Source organism: Schistocerca gregaria, chromosome 1 (genome assembly GCF_023897955.1).
Source record: "Schistocerca gregaria isolate iqSchGreg1 chromosome 1, iqSchGreg1.2, whole genome shotgun sequence".
NCBI classification, from domain to species: domain Eukaryota; kingdom Metazoa; phylum Arthropoda; class Insecta; order Orthoptera; family Acrididae; genus Schistocerca; species Schistocerca gregaria.
Genome location: NC_064920.1, coordinates 65,939,815 through 65,962,987, shown reverse-complemented (window position 1 = coordinate 65,962,987; position 23,173 = coordinate 65,939,815). Strand labels below are relative to the sequence as shown.

At 46.0% G+C, this 23,173-nt stretch overlaps 1 protein-coding gene and 1 non-coding gene across 4 annotated transcripts in view; both read left to right on the top strand.

Moving 5' to 3' along the window:
• The window catches only part of LOC126329352 (phosphofurin acidic cluster sorting protein 2), a 668,535-nt gene that overhangs the window by 358,411 nt on the left and 286,951 nt on the right, over positions 1 to 23,173 (top strand). The window contains exon 2 of one of the 3 annotated variants that reach the window (XM_049996211.1): positions 5,781 to 5,813. The exons of the other annotated variants lie outside the window; for them this stretch is intronic. The gene's annotated coding sequence lies outside the window, so the exon portion shown is untranslated. The remainder of the gene's footprint in view (positions 1 to 5,780; positions 5,814 to 23,173) is intronic. 3 annotated transcript variants of the gene reach the window in all.
• Positions 20,449 to 20,532, top strand: Trnas-gga (transfer RNA serine (anticodon GGA)). The gene is given in 2 exon segments: positions 20,449 to 20,488; positions 20,498 to 20,532. It is a non-coding gene; the product is annotated as a tRNA-Ser (tRNA).

Sequence of the window (23,173 nt, the reverse complement as noted above, 5' to 3'; positions counted from 1 at the left end):
AGTCCAGCGCAACTTAAAAAAAAAAAAAACTGACATTACGCGTTTCAGCCAGTCGACGCTGCAGTTACAGATCGGATAGCTTGTGCGTAAGTAACTAGTTTCCCCGTTGACTGTGCCGCGTCTTTCGCAAACTGAACTCCTGTTTAATGTTTTCTCCTGCCACGAACTGTTTCTACAGTTATTTACATCCCGTCTTTCAGAACTGTTCTATACCTGCGTGATTACTCTGCAATTAGCAATTGAGTGCCTGCTAGAGGGTTCATCGAACCTCCTTCGACCTACTTCTCTGCCATTCGACTCTCGAACAGCTCGCAGGGGTAGCAGACATATAAATGTTTCCGTGCGCGTACTGATTTCTCATATTTTAGAACGATAATTCCTCCATATACATGTGGTCGCCATCAAAATATTTTCGCATTCTGAGGATAAGTTGGTGATTGGAATTTCGTGAGAACTTCCTGCTGCAGCGAGAGACGCCTCTGTTTTTTATGGCTACCACCCCATGTCGTGTATGTTATCCGTGATACTTTCTCCACTATTTCGCAATAATACAAAGAGCCATGTTAAGCCAGCAATAAGACGCCTACAAGAGAAATCTGTGGAATAGTTTATAAACTCCAGTCTACCTGATGGTATGACGTACACTAATATTGAAGGCTTCACTCGATGTTAAGACAGTGCATGTTTACTCTTGCGAGCAGTGCACTTGATGGCGATCGTAAATATTAGGCTCAAACACTCCGCTTCTGACATTTCATTTTCGCGTCATGGTGCGTACGTATCTTTAGAGTAGTATTATCTTATGCATTCCATCAGCGTACGAACTAGTTTCTGACATAAAACGTGCCGCCCAGCATTGTGACTTGAAACCAACGGAAACATGGTAATCGGTAGGTCACAAATGTTAAAAATAATTATAGTTTTGGTTTCTTCGAGTACTAGGTGTTTGGAGATGTAGGACAAGCTGGTACTGGGAAGGCCATCGGCCATTTCCTTTTCAAGGGAACCTTCCCAGAACTTGCTTCACTCGATTTAGAGAAACCACGTAAAGTCGAAACCACCACGAAGCAGTGTAACGAAGACTGCACCTCCTTTGCCACGCAGTGGAGTTCCAACAGCACGCCACCTCACTCTCTGATGTAACAATTGAGTTTGCGGTTTGATGAGGTGATGAATTACCTTCCAGCAGGAAGAAAACTTTTCCTTCAGGGCATCTCATCCAGACAACGTTAGATACGTTCTTAGGCAACACTGGCGTAGAATACCAACTGGTTTTATCTGACCTGCAACAGCAACAGAGATGACGTATTGTGTAATACTAGCACTTGTAAACAATCCTTGAGCTGAAAATGTTACAAGTGACCTTGTTCATTTTTGTGCGTCTATTTCCGATATTAATGTTGCTCCAATTATTTGAAAGTACTGCTCTATTCGTGACATCGTCTTGAAAAGTGTCAAATATGTTATTTTTTTATTTCTCAGAGTATAGATTCAGAGAGTTATGGATGAGAACAAACACAGAGGATTCCGAGGACTGCACTCTGTAGCGAAATCTTCATCTGTCTCTCGCAACTTTGTGCGGTACAGAACGCTGTTACGCTTTAATTAGCGTGTCCCTGATTACATGGGCCATCTAAAAGTGTCTGTCATTTTGTGTTGTGATATTTTAAAAGGTCGTGGAAAGCAACGAATGACATTCAGTGTAGCTTCAAAGTGCTTTGAGATGGCTGCAATTACGAACTTACTTTAAAAGAGATGAAAAATTAAGTGGCAATACTTTGACTATGAAGTGATGGCTCTTTTCTGACTCGGCAGCGGACGGTAGCCTGTGGCTCCATACCCTCAGAGAGAGAGAGAGAGAGAGAGAGAGAGAGAGAGAGAGAGAGAGAGAGAGAGAAATATGCTACATGCTACTCTGTTGGTGGCATGGGGATGAGTTCCAGCAGAGCCTCTTTGGGTACTCGAAACTTCACAGCGTAGTTTGATTAAATTTGGTCTTAAATTGAATCTAAACGTAACACAAATGATGTCAGTATCGAACTCTGGTACATATTCGAACATCCATCGAAGTAAGGGCTAACAGATGGCAGTCCTTCGTTGTGGATGTGTTTCAGAATTTGTGTATGTCTTCACATATGTTAATAATACCGCAGAAGCGCTGTCATGTTACATTCTCCGTCTGTGAAGAGAGCGAGAGAATTTCAGACAGCCGCTAGCGTAACCATAATTTCCTAGTAGAACTCGTACTTAGGGTGAGACATATTTTTCTTTTCTCACAGTGTGTTCATAAAATAACAAGCCGCATATTTTCGTAATCTTTTTTAACCACCGACTTGTGAGTCAATTTTTGTTTAAAGAATGATGGTTGTAGATCAGTCTGAATGGTCTTCATGCATTTGGTGAAATTCATCATAAGGTAGTATAATGCCAGGCAATTCTTCTTAGTAAAAACTGCTGTAGACCTTAAAAACTTGCAGAAACCCAAAACCATTCAACACTAAAAGTACTTTCTCGAGCAGCATAAATAAAATGCAGTTCGGCAAATCTCTCAATATGCTTAATATCGCATACTTTGATTCGACTGTGCCTTATTCAAATCCTCACATCAGCAGCACAGAAATAATCTATCTCGGCAAAGCATTTTACTCTTCTCACACTCGCACACTTATGTGCAGTGTCGCAGACGCTTGAGCTTGAAAGCTTGCGCCCGGTTGCTAGCGCTTGCCAGGGCGCGGTTTCTTTTCGTCCTTTTTACCTGCACGTACCTGCGAACTCGTTGCAGTATATCGCCGGCAGGAAAGCCGGGCAGAAACCTACCGCACTGCAACCCGCACCGGGCTGCATACAACGTCACTATTCTAAATATCGGGAAAAGGTCTTAGTTTTGAATGAAAAGTGAAAATACTGGCAAAACTTAGGTATATTCTGAAGTCCAGAATTACACGTTCACTGCCAAGACGGTGTTAATCTTAACAGTCATGCACAAACCCTTCGTTCACGTTAGTAAGTTTATGGTGACGTATTTCGCGAAATGTGAACAGTTACTAAGCACGGATTGTCCGTAAATGAAAATGCTCGCCAAACTATCAAGTTTATCGGTGTCTAATGCACTCAAGTTTTCAGTCATCAATCTGCTCAATAGGCCACGCGGAACTATGTTTTGTCGTACACAAAATTACTTAAAAAGTTCATACTTTCTATATAAAAAAAAGAATAAATATACCTTTACTTCAAGGCACTTTTGGAACATACAGCACAACTAAAACCAGCAAATTATAGCTTCCTTAGGAGCTCATACTACGCACGACCGTACCATTGAAAAACTGGGCTCCTACTCCTTTAAACTGCTCTAAGCATTCTATATGTCAGAGAAGAAAGCCGCGCGAAGAATACACCGTTCTGATTGATGCCGAAGAATACACCGTTCTGATTGATGAACTTTCTTTAAGGCCAATAGAAAAACATCATTCTCACGCGTCATTCGGCGCATTTCATGAGTAATCAATCAACGAAAACCACACTTTAGAACTGTACTTTTTCCCGAAATAAATATGTAACATTCTGATATATTGTTTATACTTTAAGTTATTAATTATTTTCATTTGTACTCGAATTAGCTTTCTTTTACCTTAAACGTTACTTTTTTATACAAAATTCTCCGTCCTCTACATTCACACTGTCTGAAAATTTTCTCACGCTTGTTGATACAGCGTTTGTCACTATAACAGTGATCTACGTACTTACTTTAGAACACATTCACACTACTAAAAACATATACAAAACTGTACAAACATATACACTCCTGGAAATTGAAATAAGAACACCGTGAATTCATTGTCCCAGGAAGGGGAAACTTTATTGACACATTCCTGGGGTCAGATACATCACATGATCACACTGACAGAACCACAGGCGCACAGACACAGGCAACAGAGCATGCACAATGTCGGCACTAGTACAGTGTATATCCACCTTTCGCAACAATGCAGGCTGCTATTCTCCCATGGAGACGATCGTAGAGATGCTAGATGTAATCCTGTGGAACGGCTTGCCATGCCATTTCCACCTGGCGCCTCAGTTGGACCAGCGTTCGTGCTGGACGTGCAGACCGCGTGAGACGACGCTTCATCCAGTCCCAAACATGCTCAATTTGGGACAGATCCGGAGATCTTGCTGGCCAGGGTAGTGGACTTACACCTTCTAGAGCACGTTGGGTGGCACGGGATACATGCGGACGTGCATTGTCCTGTTGGAACAGCAAGTTCCCTTGCCTGTCTAGGAATGGTAGAACGATGGGTTCGATGACGGTTTGGATGTACCGTGCACTATTCAGTGTCCCCTCGACGATCACCAGAGGTGTACGGCCAGTGTAGGAGATCGCTCCCCACACCATGATGCCGGGTGTTGGCCCTGTGTGCCTCGGTCGTATGCAGTCCTGATTGTGGCGCTCACCTGCACGGCGCCAAACACGCATACGACCATCATTGGCACCAAGGCAGAAGCGACTCTCATTGCTGAAGACGACACGTCTCCATTCGTCCCTCCATTCACGCCTGGCATGACACCACTGGAAGCGGGCTGCACGATGTTGGGGCGTGAGCGGAAGACGGCCTAACGGTGTGCGGGACCGTAGCCCAGATTCATGGAGACGGTTGCGAATGGTCCTCGCCGATACCCCAGGAGCAACAGTGTCCCTAATTTGCTGGGAAGTGGCGGTGCGGTCCCCTACGGCACTGCTTAGGATCCTACGGTCTTGACGTGCATCCGTGCGTCGCTGCGGTCCGGTCCCAGGTCGACGGGCACGTGCACCTTCCGCCGACCACTGGCGACAACATCGATGTACTGTGGAGACCTCACGCCCCACGTGTTGAGCAATTCGGCGGTACGTCCACCCGGCCTCCCGCATGCCCACTATACGCCCTCGCTCAAAGTCCGTCAACTGCACATACGGTTCACGTCCACGCTGTCGCGGCATGCTACCAGTGTTAAAGACTGCGATGGAGCTCCGTGTGCCACGGCAAACTGGCTGACACTGACGGCGGCGGTGCACAAATGCTGCGCAGCTAGCGCCATTCGACGGCCAACACCGCGGTTCCTGGTGTGTCCGCTGTGCCGTGCGTGTGATCATTGCTTGTACAGCCCTCTCGCAGTGTCCGGAGTAAGTATGGTGGGTCTGACACACCGGTGTCAATGTGTTCTTTTTTTCCATTTCCAGGAGTGTATAAACAACAGATCACAAAACATTCTCTTGACCTGTTTCCTTAATGTCTCGGTCCGCTACTGTACTCTGGTGGATGGGAATTAGAACTACGTACTCGACTGACCCCCCTTCAGACCGTCTGTCACTGTGCACGCATGAGTCATTCTCCCGATACACAGACTCCAGACAGGAGCGAAACAAGGCGCCACGCCGCAGGCTCCCTGCCAACTCCTCCCTCCCCTGTCACCTGCCACCAGTCGGCCGTAGTGGCCGAGCGGTTCTAGGCGCTTCAGTCTGTAACCGCGCGACCGCTACCGTCGCAGGTTGGAATCCTGCCTCGGCTTGGCTGTGTGTGATGTCCTTAGGTTAGTTAGGTTTAAGTAGCTCTAAGATCTATGGGATTGGTGACCTCAGATATTAAGCCCCATACTGCTCAGAGCCATTTGAACCATTTTGAACCCGCCACCAGAGAGAGAGAGAGAGAGAGAGAGAGAATTATTTACTGCTGACAGGGATTATAACTGTTTATGTAGCTGCGTTTATGTGATTATTTACAACATTTTTATTTCTTTTGTTTCAGGTAGTTTTCATGGCTGTTACCCGCACCCTGTCCGTAAGTTGTTCCTGTTTTCCTGATGACAGAGTTCGACATTTTGTTGGTATAGTAATGTTTGGGAACATAGTTAAAAGCCGGCCGCGGTGGTCTCGCGGTTCTAGGCGCGCAGTCCGGAACCGTGCGACTGCTACGGTCGCAGGTTCGAATCCTGCCTCGGGCATGGATGTGTGTGATGTCCTTAGGTTAGTTAGGTTTAAGTAGTTCTAAGTTCTAGGGGACTGATGACCACAGCAGTTGAGTCCCATAGTGCTCAGAGCCATAGTTAAAATTTTTCTCTCCGGTTACTACATTCTTAAGGACATTTTTCATAAAATTTATCTCTTTATTAGTTGCTTTAATTACGACAGTGATGCAGTGTCATTGCACATAAAGCGACACCTGTTGTAAAACTGCAGGGTTGCTGTTCGTGATGTTCACATACTAGACAATCCTATGAGCCTCAAAAAAGGGTTGACGAAAAGGGGGGAATGGTGGAGGGGAACAAACGCAGTACAGGCTAGGACGAATATTTCACTCGCATGTGTCGAACTAATATTTAAGCATATTTCGCTTTCAGGCTGTAAAATGCTGCCAGGTGGTGATAAAATTTCTGTGGTATTCCCACTGCTCCAACCTCTCTCAATCGTCAGCCTGACTGCTGCACCGACTTGCACCACCCCTCCCACAAGATATCGGGTCTGTTCGGGGGTTACGGTATGTTGATTAGTGAATCCTCAACAACAACGGTAAAGACTAGGTTGCTCGTAGCCGAGACCGAGGCGCAAGTCCTCCGTCAACCCCCCCCCCCCCCCTTTTCCTTTTTCTCCTGCCAGCATATGCTCAGTAGGATTGAAATGAGGCGGTGATGTGGGTCACGCGAGGGCTTCCTTACCTCTGAAGCGTTTACCTGTCACTCCGCAACAGTTGGAGAATGTTCTTTTTGATCGTACATGTCTAATTCCGAACGGCATAAGCAAAAAATAGTGACACTCCTCACATGATGGTGCTCTTGTTGGAGAGCGGTGAAAGGTACGTGCTGTACGATGCATTCATATGCTACGTGTGCTTCGAATGCAGGAGAAGGAATGAGAAATGCACAACAGAACTACCGCCATATTGCTGTCACTTCTGTTTGAAACGGAATACTGGAACATACTCTGAGATGAACATTGCTACGTATATGGTACAATACCATGTTCACGGTTGAAACCAGCATTGGACCAGGAAACATAGATCACGCGAAACTCAGCTCGAGCTCTCCACAAGTGATATCGTAAGTGCTGTGGGGAGCCGTAGTCAGACTGAATCGGTGTGTATAGACTTTTTCGAAAGATTTTAATTCAGTGTCACACTGACGACATCTAACAAAGATACTTTACTGTCGGATATGTAACCAGGTTTGCGACTGAAGGCAAAACTGAGCGCGCTATCCAGGGTGGAGAGTCGTGTACAAACAGTAAAGTAACGCTCCAGGGTCTGTAATGGGACTGTTGCTCGTCATACTATACATTAAACACTTAACGGGCAGCAATAGTCGCAGTCTCGGTCTTTCTTGCAGGTGACGCACCTGGCCAAATGCAAAAGTGTCTCTTGACTCTCGGATTAATGAGCCACAACTGGCTGAGTCATCTTATACAAATCTTTGGGAGTAGTGTTGCGCAGGAGCAGGAGGTGGTGCGACAACATAGGCTCACTAGCTGGTTAGGAAAGTGACAGGCTTTGTACGAACATTGTGCTGTCAAATGGATGAGGAATTCCGCCTATTCGTAGCAAGCACAGAAATAAGAACTCCAACACCACATGATTATTTTGATGCGAAGATTGTCTGTGCCGGTAGAATTCCACGCTGTTCGATCGGAGCGTAAAAAACAGGTTCCTGCCAATTAATGTACACAAATGTTTAAAAATTAGAGCGAGAATTTGCAAAATCCATGCGTCCTCGAAGTTGATTGTCTTTCTGATCTTTCTGTATCGGCGACCCTCTCTGTTGTACACCACATTTGTACTCGCATCACAGATCATGAGACCTCTAACGACCTGCGTTTTTTGGCCCTTTCTTCTACAGTAAAGATAGCCGGCATTTTCGAATTGAAAAAAAAAGAAAAATTATGTTAAACACTACCTGAAGCGGTGCTGTTTATGACGAAAGTAGTTATAAGAAAATTCGTTGATAAAGAAAGAAATTATAATTGTTTGAAAATAGGGAGCGACGTATCAGACACCGTGTATACAAAACGAATCGTACAAACAATATTTTTCTTTCATTGTTTTTGTAGAAATCCAAAATGCAGTCTTCATGTTAGGTTCACTTCGCGCAAGGAGAGTTTCACACCCCCATCGTCTTGTTGCATTGAAGGACTCGCGCTGAATTTTAGATCAATTCTCCGAAGGGCTGAGTGTTTGCCACCAGGTACAATACTGGCCATTAAAATTGCTACACCACCACGAAAATGATGTGCTACAGACGTGAAATTTAACAGACGGGAAGAAGATTCTGTGATATGCAAATGATTAGCTTTTCAGCGCAGTCATACAAGTTTCGCGCCGGTGGCGACACATACAACGTGCTGACATGAGGAAAGTTTCCAACCGATTTATCATACACAAACAGCAGTTGACCGGCGTTGCCTGGTGAAACGTTGTTGTGATGCCTCGTGTAAGGAGGAGAAATGCGTACCATCACGTTTCCGACTTTTATAAAAGTCGGATTGTAGCCCATCGCGACATTGTTGCTCGCGTTTGTCGAGACCCAATGACTGTTAGCAGAATATGGAATCAGGAGGGTAATACGGAACGCCGTGCTGGATCCCAAAGGCCTCGTATCACTAGCAGTCGAGATGACAGGTATCTTATCCGCACAGCTGTAACGCATACTGCAGCCACGTCTCGATCCCTGAGACAACAGATGGGGACGTTTGCAAGACAACAACCATCTGCACGAACAGTTCGACGTTTGCAGCAGCATGGACTATCAGCTCGGAGAGCGTGGCTGTGGTTACCCTTGACGCTGCATCACAGACAGTAGCGCTTGCGATGGTGTACTCAACGACGAACCTGGATGCACGAATGGCAAAACGTCATCTTTTCGGAGGAATCCAGGTTCTGTTAACAGCATCGTGATGGTCGCATCCGTGTTTGGCGACATCGCGGTGAACGGACATTGGAAGGGTGTATTCGTCATCCACATTCTGGCGCATCACCCGGCGTGATGGTATGGGGTACCTCTTGTTCGCATTGACGGCACTTTGATCAGTGGACGTTACATTTCAGATGTGTTACGACCCGTGGCTCATTCATTGGATCCCTGCGAAACTCTACATTTCAGCAGGATCATGCACGACCGCAGGTCCGGTACGGGCCTTTCTGGATACAGAAAATGTTCGACTGCTGCTCTGGCTAGCACATTTTCCAGATATCTCACCAATTCAAAACGTCTGGTCAATGGTGGCCGAGCAACTGGTTCGTCACAATACGCCAGTCACTACTCTTGATGAACTGTGGTATTGTGTTGAGGCTGCATGGACAGCTGTTCCTGTACACGCCATCCGAGCTCTGTTTGACTCAGTGCCCAGGCGTATCAAGGCCGTTACTACGGCCAGAGGTGGTTGATCTGGGTACTAATTTTTCAGGATCTATGCACCCAAACTGCGTGAAAATGTAATCACATGTCAGTTCTAGTGCAATATATTTGTCCAATGAATACCCGTTTATCATTTGCATGTCTTCTTGGTGTAGCAATTTTAATGGCCAGTAGTGTATATTACACAAAATAAATTGCTGTGAGTGATTAATGACGACATATTTAGTACAGTAATGCTGTACGTTGATTACGTACGTCAGAACACAATAGACATGGTCCGGGTAGACGGACGGATGAAATGTCTCTGTATGCCTGTCTGGACATCCTGTTTCCTGGTATGATCTAAGCAGACCAGTGAACACACAGTATTACGATATTACTAGACAGATGTTAGGTTGCGCTTCGCTGGAGTTACGGGCGTGCGCAGCAACCAGGTGATCGTTTCTCCGACGTGGAGTAGAGGCGTCGACCAGAGCCGGGCGCCCAGATAGCAGCGGCGGGCCAGAGGATCATCGACGTCGGGTCGAGTGGAGCTCGTGGAGCGGCGGGCGCCGCGCGGCGAGATAAGGCAGGCAGGCAGGCGGACGTGCGAGGGAAGCTGGGCCAGCACGAGCGCCGCCGCGCCGGTAATGGAAAACCGCAGGTGGCCCGAATATTAATTCCGGCCGGCCGGTTGCCCGGCTGGCCGCCGGTCGATGCGCCTCCGCAGCGGAACGCGATTTGCCGGCGACGGCGACGGCCCCGCGGCGCCGACAGATTGCCCCTCCGCTGCTGCCGCTGGACCTCTGTGGCTGGCCGTCCATTTCGTGCTCCACTTCCCTTCAGGGAACCTGCCCCTGCGATTCCCCGTACGTTGCGACTGTGCAAAACAACCGACAGTCTGTCGTTTTTCACTTCATCCTTCCCATATCGCGCACTTCTAAACGTAAAAAGACCTATCAAAATCATTCTATATTCACTTCCGAGACGAGTTTCGAAGTTAAAAGGGGCATATCACAAGATGCACTGATCAACAGTAAAATCTCCGCTGCGGACCCCATAGTACCGAGGTTACGAGTGCCCGAGGTGTTATTGGAGCTGTTCTGCACTGTTCGCGTGGTAAATTTCTTGGCTGCTGTGTGAAATATGATAGAATCCCACATTACTATCTACTACATATCCTAACGGCTGCAAGTAGGGTCCGACAGAACGAAAAAGTGCTCCGGTCTCACGGAATTAAACGGAGATGCTATGTCGCAGTAGTATCATAATAGATGGCACTACTCTGCAAGTCGTAGATAACTTCTGCTATCTTGGATCTACTATAGAATCAAACATGTCTGTTGACAAGGAAACTGATGCTCGCATTGGAAGAGCTGCGACAACTTTTGGCAAACTCTCTACACGTGTTTGGAAAAACAACAAACTCTCTTTCACCACCAAAATCCTTGTACAGGGTGTTTCAAAAATGACCGGTATATTTGAAACGGCAATACAAACTAAACACGCAGCGATAGAAATACACCGTTTGTTGCAATATGATTGGGACAACAGTACATTTTCAGGCAGACAAACTTTCGAAATTACAGTAGTCACAATTGTCAACAACAGATGGCGCTGCGGTCTGGGAAACTCTATAGTACGATATTTTCCACATATCCACCATGCGTAGCAATAATATGGCGTAGTCTCTGAATGAAATTAGCCGAAACCTTTGACAACGTGTCCGGCGGAATGGCTTCACATGCAGATGAGATGTACTGCTTCAGCTGTTCAATTGTTTCTGGATTCTGGCGGTACACCTGGTTTCCCCACAGAAAGAAGTCACAGGGGTTCATGTCTGGCGAATAGGGAGGCCAATCCACGCCGCCTCCTGTATGTTTCGGATAGCCCAAAGCAATCGCACGATCATCAAAATATTCATTCAGGAAATTAAAGACGTCGGCCGTGCGATGTGGCCGGGCACCATCTTGCATAAACCACGAGGTGTTCGCAGTGTCGTCTAAGGCAGTTTGTACCGCCACAAATTCACGAAGAATGTCCAGATAGCGTGATGCAGTAATCGTTTCGGATCTGAAAAATGGGCCAATGATTCCTTTGGAAGAAATGGCGGCCCAGACCAGTACTTTTTGAGGATGCAGGGACGATGGGACTGCAACATGGGGCTTTTCGGTTCCCCATATGCGCCAGTTCTGTTTATTGACGAAGCCGTCCAGGTAAAAATAAGCTTCGTCAGTAAACCAAATGCTGCCCACATGCATATCGCCGTCATCAATCCTGTGCACTATATCGTTAGCGAATGTCTCTCGTGCAGCAATGGTAGCGGCGCTGGGGGGTTGCCGCGTTTGAATTTTGTATGGATAGAGGTGTAAACTCTGGCGCATGAGACGATACGTGACATTGGCGTCATTTGGACCGCAGCTGCAACACTGCGAACGGAAACCCGAGGCCGCTGTTGGATCACCTGCTGCACTAGCTGCGCGTTGCCCTCTGTGGTTGCCCTACGCGGTCGCCCTACCTTTCCAGCACGTTCATCCGTCACGTTCCCAGTCCGTTGAAATTTTTCAGACAGATCCTTTATTGTATCGCTTTTCGGTCCTTTGGTTACATTAAACCTCCGTTGAAAACTTCGTCTTGTTGCAACAACACTGTGTTCTAGGCGGTGGAATTCCAGAAAAATTCTCTGTTCTAACGAATAAACCATGTTGTCCACAGCACACTTGCACGTTGTGAACAGCACACGCTTACATCAGAAAGACGACGTACAGAATGGCGCACTCACAGACTGCGTTGTCTTCTATACCTTTCACATCACTTGCAGCGCCATGTGTTGTTGAAAATTGTAACTACTGTAATTTCGAAAGTTTGTCCGCCTGAAAATGTACTGTTGTCCCAAGCATATTGCAACAAACGGTGTATTTCTATCGCTGCTCGTTTAGTTTTTATTGCCGTTTCACATATACCGGTCATTTTTGAAACACCCTGTGTATCAAACTTGCATCCTTTTGTATGCATCGGAAACATGGACTACCTATACCAAACAAGAACGTCGCCTTAATGCTTTCCACATGCGGTGCCTGAGATCCATCCTCGGAGTAACGTGGAAGGAGCGAGTGACCAACGAAGCGGTACTATCTAAAACTAACTGTAACAGTATTTCAGCTTCCAGATCTGTCACGTATTTAATACAAACTGGAAAGAAATGTGGCAGTCTTTCCAGCATTAAAAACAATCTCGATACGTCAGCCACATTTGGTACGCAGTATTGTCTGGACCAAAACTTAGTGAGGAGCAGCTACATTTTTGCTGCACACTTATTAAAATACTCGGCGTGTTTTACTTATTTCGACGTATCAAAATAACTGTAGGCAATAGAGAAAAGAAAACCACTTCATTATCCACTTGTTATATCAGACTGTATGATCCAAAAAACTTAGTTTTCTTATCGAATAGTTGCTGCAAAATCGAATCAAATTGCAAAGCGGAAAACGAGTGCCAGTTTCAAAATAATGGTTTTTAACTTTTTTACGCGTAAAGTGAAAGATTAACAAAAAACCACTACATTTTTACGAGCGCCAGAGATGTGGGTTGCTTTTGCGTTGTATCGCCTCAGTGAGAACCGCGCCTAGGTGACTTAAGGCCTCCAAACCTATAGATGTTAGGCGCTCATATCGGTACCAAACGTTGTATGTCGATAGTGATCAATGGAAACTCCGATTTAGTTCGTACTGTGCTCTGTGATCCAGCAGAATGGGAGTGAACGTTTCCTTAGTTCAAACCCCCACGCTGACAATTTTTTTACTGTGAAGTGGTATATGGGACAACATGTTTCTGAAAAGTAGAGGGATGTTTGGAGTTTACAGCAGTGCTCTCTTAATAGTCTGCTTTCGCTTCGTTTCTTTGAAGGTAGTAAACCTGTAGAGTACATTTGTAGTTTTACAGAACATAGAGAGAGAACAGAAAAATGAACAATTGCGTCACATGTGCGGAAGTAATAGTAACAAAAATACACTGAAGAGCCAAAGAAACTGATACACCTGCCGAATACAAAATAGCCCTCCCGCGAGCACGCAGAAGCGCCGCAACACGACGTGGCATGGACTCGACAAATGTCTGAAGTAGTGCTGGAGGGAATTGACGCCACGAGTCCTGCAGGGCAGTCCATAAATACGTTAAGATACGAGGAGGTGGAGATCTTTGAACAGTACGTTCAAAGGCATCCCAGATATGCTCAATAATAATCATGTCCGGGGCGTCTGGTGGACAGCACAAGTGTTTAAACTCAGAAGAGTATTCCTGGAGCCATTCTGTTGCAGCTCTGGATGTGTGGAGTGTCGCATTGTTGTGCTCGAATTGCCAAAGTCCGTCGGAATGCACAATGGAGGTGAATGGATGTACGTGATCAGACAGGATTCTTACGCATGTGCCACCTCTCAGAGCCATATGTAGACGTATCAGGGGTTCAATATCACTCGAACTGCACATGCCCTACTCCATTACAGTCTCCACCAGTTTGAACTGTCCCTTGCTGACATGCATGGTCATGGATTCGTGAGATTGCTCCACACCTGTATACGTTCATCTGCTCGATACAACCTGAAACGAGACTCGTCCGACCAGGCAATATGTTTCCAGTCATCAACAGTCCAATATCGGTGCTGACGGTCCCAGGCGAGGCATAAAGCTTTGTGTTGTACAGTCATCAAGTGTACACGAGTGGGCCTTCGGCTCCGAAAGCCCATATTGATGATGTTTCGTTGAATGGTTCGGAAGCTGACACTCGTTGATGGCCCAGTATTGAAATATGCAGCAATTTGCGGAAGGGTTGCCATTCTGTCACGTTGTACGATTCTCTTCAGTCGTCGTTGGTCCCGTTCTTGCAAGATCTTTTTCCGGCCGCAGCGATATCGGAGATTTGATGTTTTAACTAATTCCTGATATTCACGGTACACTCGTGAAATGGTCGTACGGGAAAATCACCTCTTCATCACTACGTCGGAGAGGTTGTGTTCCCATCGCTCGTGCGCAGACTATAACACTACGTTCAGAGTCACTTTGACTAATGATCTCAGCAGTTAAGTCGCATAGTGCTCAGAGCCATTTGCTCAGAGTCACTTTAATCTTGATATCCTGCAATTGTAGCAGCAGTAACCGCTCTAACTATTCCGCCAGACACGTGTTGTGTTATCAAGGCGATGCCGAACGCAGCGCCGTATTGTGCCTGTTTACATATCTCTGTATCTGAATACGCGTGCGTACACCAGTTTCTTTCGCGCTTTAGTGTGATAATTATTACCAAACAAAAAGTGAGATCAACAATAAGTACATAATATTCAACTAACGAAGTGAAAACACTGTCAAAAGAACATTGGTACAAACCCTGCAAAGTCCCTTTCCATATGAGGAAAATGTTGTTCCATATAACAGTTTCACGCGTAAACAATTAAAAAAATAATCATCATTGAGGACTGAAGTCTGGACCTTTGTTTGGTATGACTACCGAACGCTTTACCTTCTCACCCATGGGAGATCACTCACAGATACGCTTTTCCTGTGTTCCATAGCTCTGGTGGTACTTTTAATCACCGTTTACGGATGTTCTGCTGGACCACAGCACACAGCACGAACAAAATCGGTGTTTGGGTTTCATGTTGCTGTTTTTGTTGTTGTTGTTGTTGTTGTCTTCAGTTCTGAGAGTGGTTTGATGCAGCTCTCCATGCTACCCTATCCTGTGCAAGCTTCATCATCTCCCATTTCTTACTGCAACGTACATCCTTCTGAATGCGCTTAGTGTATTCATCACTTGGTCTCCCTCTACGATTTTTACCCTCCACGCTGCCTCCAATGCTAAATTTGTGATCCCTTGATGCCTAAGAACATGTCGTACCAAACGATCCCTTCTTCTTGTCAAGTTGTTCCACAAACTCCTCCCCAATTCTATTCAATACCTCCTCATTAGTTATGTGATCTATCCATCTAATCTTCAGCATTCTTCTGTAGCATTGGGTTTCATACTCTATGAATATACAACGTCCGGTAGAGATCTGAGCGTCTGAAATCTGGGGGTTTGGGTTTAATAAGATGACTGAAATGCGCCTCGTGGTAATTGATAGGTTTGCGCAGGCCGCAGGAGTTACTGTGTCGGTGAAACCAGGGTTCCCTGACTGCTCGTTCGGTAGGGCACACAGGAGGAACAGCTTTGACGCGTCGGGCGCCGCTTGTCAGCCAGCTCGGAATGAGGCTGCGGCTGCTTACCCTCCCACCGACGCGCCCGTCCTCCCAGCAAAGTCGCCAACCGTGCTCGCCGCCCAGCCCCCGGTCGCGGCCTGCCGGCCTGCAATCAGCGCGGCTTGTGCGCACCTCCGCGCCCTGCACTCTGCGCTCTGCGCCACGAGAGACCTTTCATTAACGCCAGGAGTGGCGATCACGGGGGTCGCTTCTCTCTCTCTCTCTCTCTCTCTCTCTCTCTCTCTAGCCGTTCGTAATCCGCTGGCTCGCGAACTGCTTCTGCCAGGCCTTCTCTCTTTGCTCTCTGCCTTTATACTTCTGAGACCGTGCCAGACAGTGAAGGCACAAATAATGTGTTCACTATATTGACGCTAATAATTGTAGCGTGGTTCAAAGAACGAGGTCCCGTGTCAAAGTTGCCAAATCACGACGAAACCAGAAATACGGACAGGCGGTGGCCGTCGCAATAAAGAATGAGAGACGTCGGCGTACAGACACGCTCTCTTACAGTTTCCGTTTGCCGCCACTGGTGGAAGAGTGCCTTCGTCATAGTGCAGCGGCGCTCAGCCCACGCTGCAACCGTCGCTTACCGACTGCGCTGTCGTCTCACTTCAGATGCAGCAGCGCGAGGCCTGTTAAAAGTCAGAAGAGCATTGCTGTGTGTACTCAGTTGTACCCGGAGGTGGGACTGTCATTCTGTATTGTATCAATTGATGGTTCAAATGGCTCTGAGTACTGTGGGACCTAACTTCTAAGGTCATCAGTCCCCTAGAACTTAGAACTACTTAAACCTAACTTATCTCAGGACATCACACACATCCATGCCCGAGGCAGGATTCGAACCTGCGACCGTAGCAGTCGCGCGGTTCCGGACTGAAGCGCCTAGAACCGCTCTGCCACCCCGGCCGGCTATCAAGTGATACGTCGTGTGTTCAGCGACAGTAAGAAATACCGGTACATAGACATTCATTTTGACTTGGATTGTTTCCACGTTAAGTATTCAGCTTGTTCACGTTTTAATAAAGTGACCTAATATTTTGTGTGTTGTTTGTAGTATCCGCTTTGTAGTATCCGCTCGATCTCCTCCAGAAGTAAATCTAGACGTGCTAGAGCCCAGTACAGTGCCGACACAAACCTCTCAACTGTATTTTCATCCGACGCTAAAATACCAGTGTCAACATATCCTAGCTCTTTCTATATCATCTATATCATTTAGCTAAAACAGTCATTGAGATAATCTATGGGACATCTAACCAACAAACTGCCGACCCTGGAATGGCTGCAGCATGCGAAATCCATACATAACCTTGTTCCATTTCGTATCAAAGATATGTGGGACAGGACAAAGACCGTCAATTTCAACAAGGATCTAATTATTTGAATTCCAAAGAAGGCAGGCGCTGAGAATATGAATACTATCGAATCATCAGTTTAATAATTCGTCGTCAGACAATTAACAAGTCATGGTAGCACAATTCTGCAGCGAAATATAATTTAAAGCTAGAAAAACTGATAGAAACTGGTATGGAAGAATATTACAGATCAGATAACACGAAATGGAATCCGAAGGAACAGAAATTCATGGCACAATTCGACTAAAAGAAGGACTTGGTTGATAGGACAGTTGCAAAAGCATGAAGGAATCGTAAATCTGATAATGTAGGAAAGTGGGGGACGGAAAACTTGTAGAGTGAGATCAAGAGGTGAATAAAGTAAGTAGGTCGAAATGGATTTAAGTTCCAGTAGTGATTCGCATTTGAAGATGCCTGCACAGAATAGACACGTCGAGAACTGTATTAAACCAGTCGTCGGACTAACAGCAGCAGCAACACGTGTGTGCGTGAAAACTGCGACACCACATAGAAAACTAGACATGTGTTCAGTGCAGGGTACACGATGGAACCGACAAGCACACGCAGCACTTATACGACCTGGTGAGGAGTCAGCCGATGCTCGAACTGTTCTTGATGTACAGTTCACACCTGATCACGGCGATTTCACATAGATCTGTGCATTCACATCGGTCAAGAGAATTTGCAGGCGGTCAAAGTAGAGCGCGTTTTTGATTGTGCTTTTGCACTCCTCCCTAGATATAAAGTACCATTTCAACTCACTTAAAGTCATGTATGAAAATGGATTCCATACGAAACCTGGCAAGAGTTCTTCCCCGACGATTAACAGCCGTAGATAACGCGACAGAAACATGTCGGTATCGCCTTGTTTTCCTCCAGATGTGATTGCTAGGTGGTTGTTACATACTGACAAGCTACGCCGATATCCCTCCGTCCATCCTGTGACGCAGAAAACGTGACTCATCGAAGACAGCGGCTGCGCTTGTTCGTAAGTGTTCGCCCGAACAGCATTTACTGCAGGATTCCCAGAATTTTCGCTGAAGACAAAACACTTTTCCCCTGGTTTATTTGGACGATAAACTGCTTCATCGTAACGTCTCGGTTAGCCTTGATACCCGTTACCATGGTTACCAGAGACTCCCGCGAATTATTCTGAAACTCTTTCCCACCCCTCCCCCGACGCTCCCAATTACCAGTCGGACCACTGGCCGGGAAGCTGATGATTACCTGTTGTCGGCTTCCTTTGCCCATAGTGGCTGCAGAGCGGCACTTCAGCAGCTTGCACGGTACGCATAATACGCAGTGTATAAGCATGGCATCTGTGCCACCACAGAGGTACCGGCTAACCAGTGCATTTACGTTGATGGGTATCGTCTTCGCTGCCCGTTAACGCATTGAAAAATACCGCAAGAAATCTGCACCATTGCTTTGTTTTGCTAGACTTGACGAACGACTTTGACCGTCCTCCGCAGCAACTAATATGTGAACAAAAGATAGATCATTATGACTGATTCACGCCAAAGAGCGCTATCTGAACGAGCTCTGGACTTGAACGGATACGAATGGATGGCATTTGTGAAAGTGGTACCGCGTGTCATGACCAGGAAGCCTATGATGGGGGTACTTCTGTAGAGAGATACGTCACTCGAAGACATGGATAGAAGACTGCAGCAGGTGTCATTCCACTGGCAAGTGGAACGCGGAAGTCAGCATCTGCACGCAGTGGAGGAGGTTCAGACAATTTTTCGTGCGCAATCCGGCAGCATTTTCAGTAACAGACTTCTTTCGTCGGAACAGTCGAACGTATGGCGTGATGGTTTGAGCGTCATTGCATGACCGTGGGTGATTCCATCCGCCATGAATGTTGTGATGTACAGTCCGATGTGCGGTTTTTATTCGGGCTGTGAAGAGCAGTGGTGTTCCAACCGTAGAGATCCTGTCCAAGTGCCGCGAGGAATGTACTGAGACTTTCTCTGCCCCGACAAGTGCCGTTTCTTCCCACCGAGTGTCCGGTCTGGTTGCATATCGAGCAGCGGTCGATCCCTCATAGCGACGCTCCTGTAGCTTCTACAGTGGAACTTCCATCTGCAACAGAAGCTGATCACCACTCTATTCCTGTGATACATGTCTACAGGCTGTTGTTATCAATACTACGACGTTTACCGAACGGGGTGGCCCTCTGGTGAGACACGGACTTTGCATCCTGAGGAATCTCCGTCCTCCCATCCTGATTCAGGTTTTTCTTTGCTCCCTAAATGGTTTAAAGCACATACCAGGATCGTTCCCTTGAGATACCATTGCCCTACGTCCTTCAACAGTCACAACTTCTACTCCCGTCTGCAGTAATAACGTCGTCGACGAGACATTAAAGTGTAGAATGCATTTCTTTTATTCCTCGACTATTGATGGCAGAGCGAGACAACTTCACAGAATGCTCACTGCTCCACCTTTAACCGTTTCTTTAGTTACTGGTCAAATATTAACTGATATCCTCCATTTACAAGATTACTGCCTTGTGTTTAGTATTGTAACTGTTTATGAGAATTTCGAGTATACGAGGGCGTGCTGAAAAGTAATGCCTCTGAATTTTTTATGTGAAAACTCTTAAAGGTTTTTAAATAAAATAGAGCTGTTAACATTTTACATGAAACTTCCTGGAAGATTAAAACTGTGTGCCGGACCGAGACTCGAACTCGGGACCTTTGCCTCTGGCGAGCAAATGCTGATGTCTCCGCAATATCCCTTCTTCCAGGAGTGTTAGTTCTGCAAGGTTCGCAGAAGAGCTTCTGTTAAGTTTGGAAGGTAGGAGACGAGGTACTGGCAGAAGTAAGGCTGTGAGGACGGGGCGTGAGTCGTGCTTGGGTAGCTCAGTTGGTAGTGTACTTGCCCGCGAAAGGCATAAGTCCCGAGTTCGAGTCTCGGTCCGGCACACAGTTTTAATCCGCCAGGAAGTTTAATATCAGCGCACACTCCGCGGTAGAGTGAAAATTTCATTCTAGGAACATTTTACATCTTTGATCTTCATGTCTACGTATTTATTTCTCAACATAGTCACCTTGGCAAGGAACACATTTCTCTCAACAAGAGACCAATTTGTCGATACAGTCACTTTAGAGTGTCTGACTTTACTGTCGCAGCCACAACCTCAGCTTTGCTTGCACCGCTAAATCAGTATCTAAGTGAAGTCCCCAAAGTCGTTTTGGAAAGAGATGAAAGTCGGATGGGACCGAGACGGGACTGTATGGAAGATGATCGACGGTGGTGAATCCAGGGCGGCGAACTCCTGCAGACGTCGCAGTGCTCGTGTGTGGTGTGGCATTGGGGGGCGCGCTGAACGAGACGCTGCTCCGTGTGTCGACGAACTCCACGAATTCGACACTCAGTTGCAGCACGGTTTTTTTGTCGCTCTCCGACATAGTTACGTTACACGCCGCCATGTTACACTCTACAATTCGGAGCCCTCTGGCGGCATAGGGCTGCAAATATGTAGACGCGAAGAATATTGATGTAGCCGGCCTGGGTGGCCGAGCGGTCCTAGGCGCTACAGCCTGGAACCGCACGACCGCTACGGTCGCAGGTTCGAATCCTGCCTCGGGCATGGATGTGTGTGATGTCGCTAGGTTAGTTAGGTTTAAGTAGTTGTAAGTTCTAGGGGACTGATGACCTTAGAAGTTAAGTCTGATAGTGCTCAGGGCCATTTGAACCAATAATGATGTAGGATAGTAATAACGTTTATTTTATGTATAGGGCTTTAAGGGACACACTAAAAATTCGAAGGCGCTACTCACGCAGAGGAGCGTGTTTGTAATTAATTAATCCCCCATTGCAGAAACGTACCATGCCCACTTACGTTTAAGATCATTTCCTCATTAAAAAATCCTTTAGTTTCTGGTAACTTTCCCTTCACAACATACTAAAGTGTCTGTCGAAGCGTCGCGTGGAAACTTCTATGCAGCGGCCTCTACATTGTAACGATTCCACTGGACAGGTACAGCATACACGTTAAGAATTCCTCCAGTTTTTTTAAGTTTTTTTCCGCCATCCTTAAATTATTTGTGCCCAGCAGCACGAACAGGGTGAAGTGACCGTTTGTGTTTACGAAAGATAATCAGTTATGACTACTCCTTTACTTGATAGGTTATCCCCACACCTGCCAACAGATGTTCGTGCGCTGAGCAGATGCGTGCGGAAGATGCGTGTAAGTCACTCCACAAAGATTTCTCGTCACGTTCGACACAGATGTGGTTGACTGATACGTAGCTATGGTTGAAACATGTATACAGCGGCGAAAGACTTCGGTTTCACACTAACAATGCTGAAATCAGCGCCGAAGTTTGTTTCTGATACACAATATTATTGCTGTGAGTTGATAAATAATTAAGTGTCGTGACATGTGTGGCAGACAGAGTTCTTAAGTAAAAGTGTTCCTGTAGATTGTGTCTACCAATTGTGTACGAGCGCCCACGACTTCCTGTCATGTCCGCTCTGTCACATTCGACGAGCACGTTATGCCGCTGGGAAACAGTCAGAACACAGCCTGCCACGTGACTGTTTCTTTTCTGCTTGATAAGAAAGGCTATTGTTACACACAGCTGTGACGTGCCTTGCTGGCTGTCCTCCACTGATAGCACGCCTCTGGCGGTAGAGGTTGTCACATACCACACTTCAGCTGTTTCCATTTTCACAACGTAAATTCTTCAGTTCTGTGGATAAACTTAAGAGAAAATGAGTTGCGAAATGGTGCAGTTTGATAAAATTAGAAGTTAAGATACACGCAACGATGGCTTCATACCGAAATCTGCAACATACATCCTGCTGTGAAGCTAACGTGGCAGCGCAAAACACTCCGGACAAGTATAATTTCGTGGTTGACACAAGAATAATACGCCCACGGTGCGTTACCTAAACTACTGCAAAATCTTAGCCTTCTATCACATTGTGACCTACATACTTCGATTTCCAACGACGTTCCCAACACAAACGTATTTCACGTGTAAGGAGAGATTTCTCGATTTCCCTACAATATTAGAGAATTGGTCCAAAATGACATAGTTATGTTAGAAATAAATAGAATCACAGCAATATCTTCATGTTGCAGATGCTTGTGTGGGACTGTTAAACTCTGTTGGCACTCTACAAGGATATAACAACAGGGCAGACTGCGAAATGTACCTTCAGTGGTGGCTAGAGGGCTCAGATGTAAAGCAAAACTGCACAACGGGCATTCTTCTCTCTCTTTGTGGTTATAATATTCGGAAAATTGTTGCGAAGCGACGCCTGCTGCTCGAGATAGAAATCAAAGCTGAGAAGCGCAGGTCTAACAGAAATATATTTAAGAAAAAACATGCTTTGGTACCAGAATATGAAAGCACGAAGCCTTAAATGATTACACTTTCGAAGGCATGGAGATTATAATAAACAATAGAAAATTGGAGGCCTGAATGTTGAGCTCTGTCTCGGATGCTACTTTACAAAACATGTCCTAAGAAAAAGCCCACTCTTCAGTTGTCGCTGAAACACAAAAAGCCAAGGAGTGCACAGGAGTTCCGTTCTGAAGTCTGTCTTGGCTTTTTAAAGTTCTTAGCTCAAGTCTAAGCGAGACTTCCTCATAATTCCCATAATCACAGAACTGTTATAATGTAATCCAACGCTTCAAGCGTGTCAAGCAACGCTCTTGGAATAGAGCAACATGTTTTTTTTTTTTTTTTTTTTACCTTCGTTTTCGTATTGAATGAGATTATCGGGCTTAACAAATAAAACAGTGTACACACACGCACAGGCTGTTTTTTTATGTAAGTAGTATTGTGCAGCTAAGAGTTTCTCAAGTTTTAAGTGCTTCAACCGGGAACCGCGCGACTGCTACGGTCGCACGTTCGAATCCTGCCTCGGGCATGGATGTGTGTGATGTCCTTAGGTTAGTTAGGTTTAAGTAGTTCTAAGTTCTAGGAGACTGATGCCCACAGCAGTTAAGTCCCATAGTGCTCAGAGCCACTTGAACCATTTTTAAGTGCACCTATGACATAACACTACACCAAAATAGAACGGAAGTCATAAATGTAAAACTCTACAAACGAGCTGTTCGTAGCGCATTAACAGACACGCTTTCGTACCGATCAACTAGATTTCTCACCGTAAGAATACATAAAACGCCACGTGGAATGCCCATTCACACATGCCACAGTCGTCAACGGATGTCACTGAAAATATAACAGTTATACAAATATATATTAGGTAAGGAA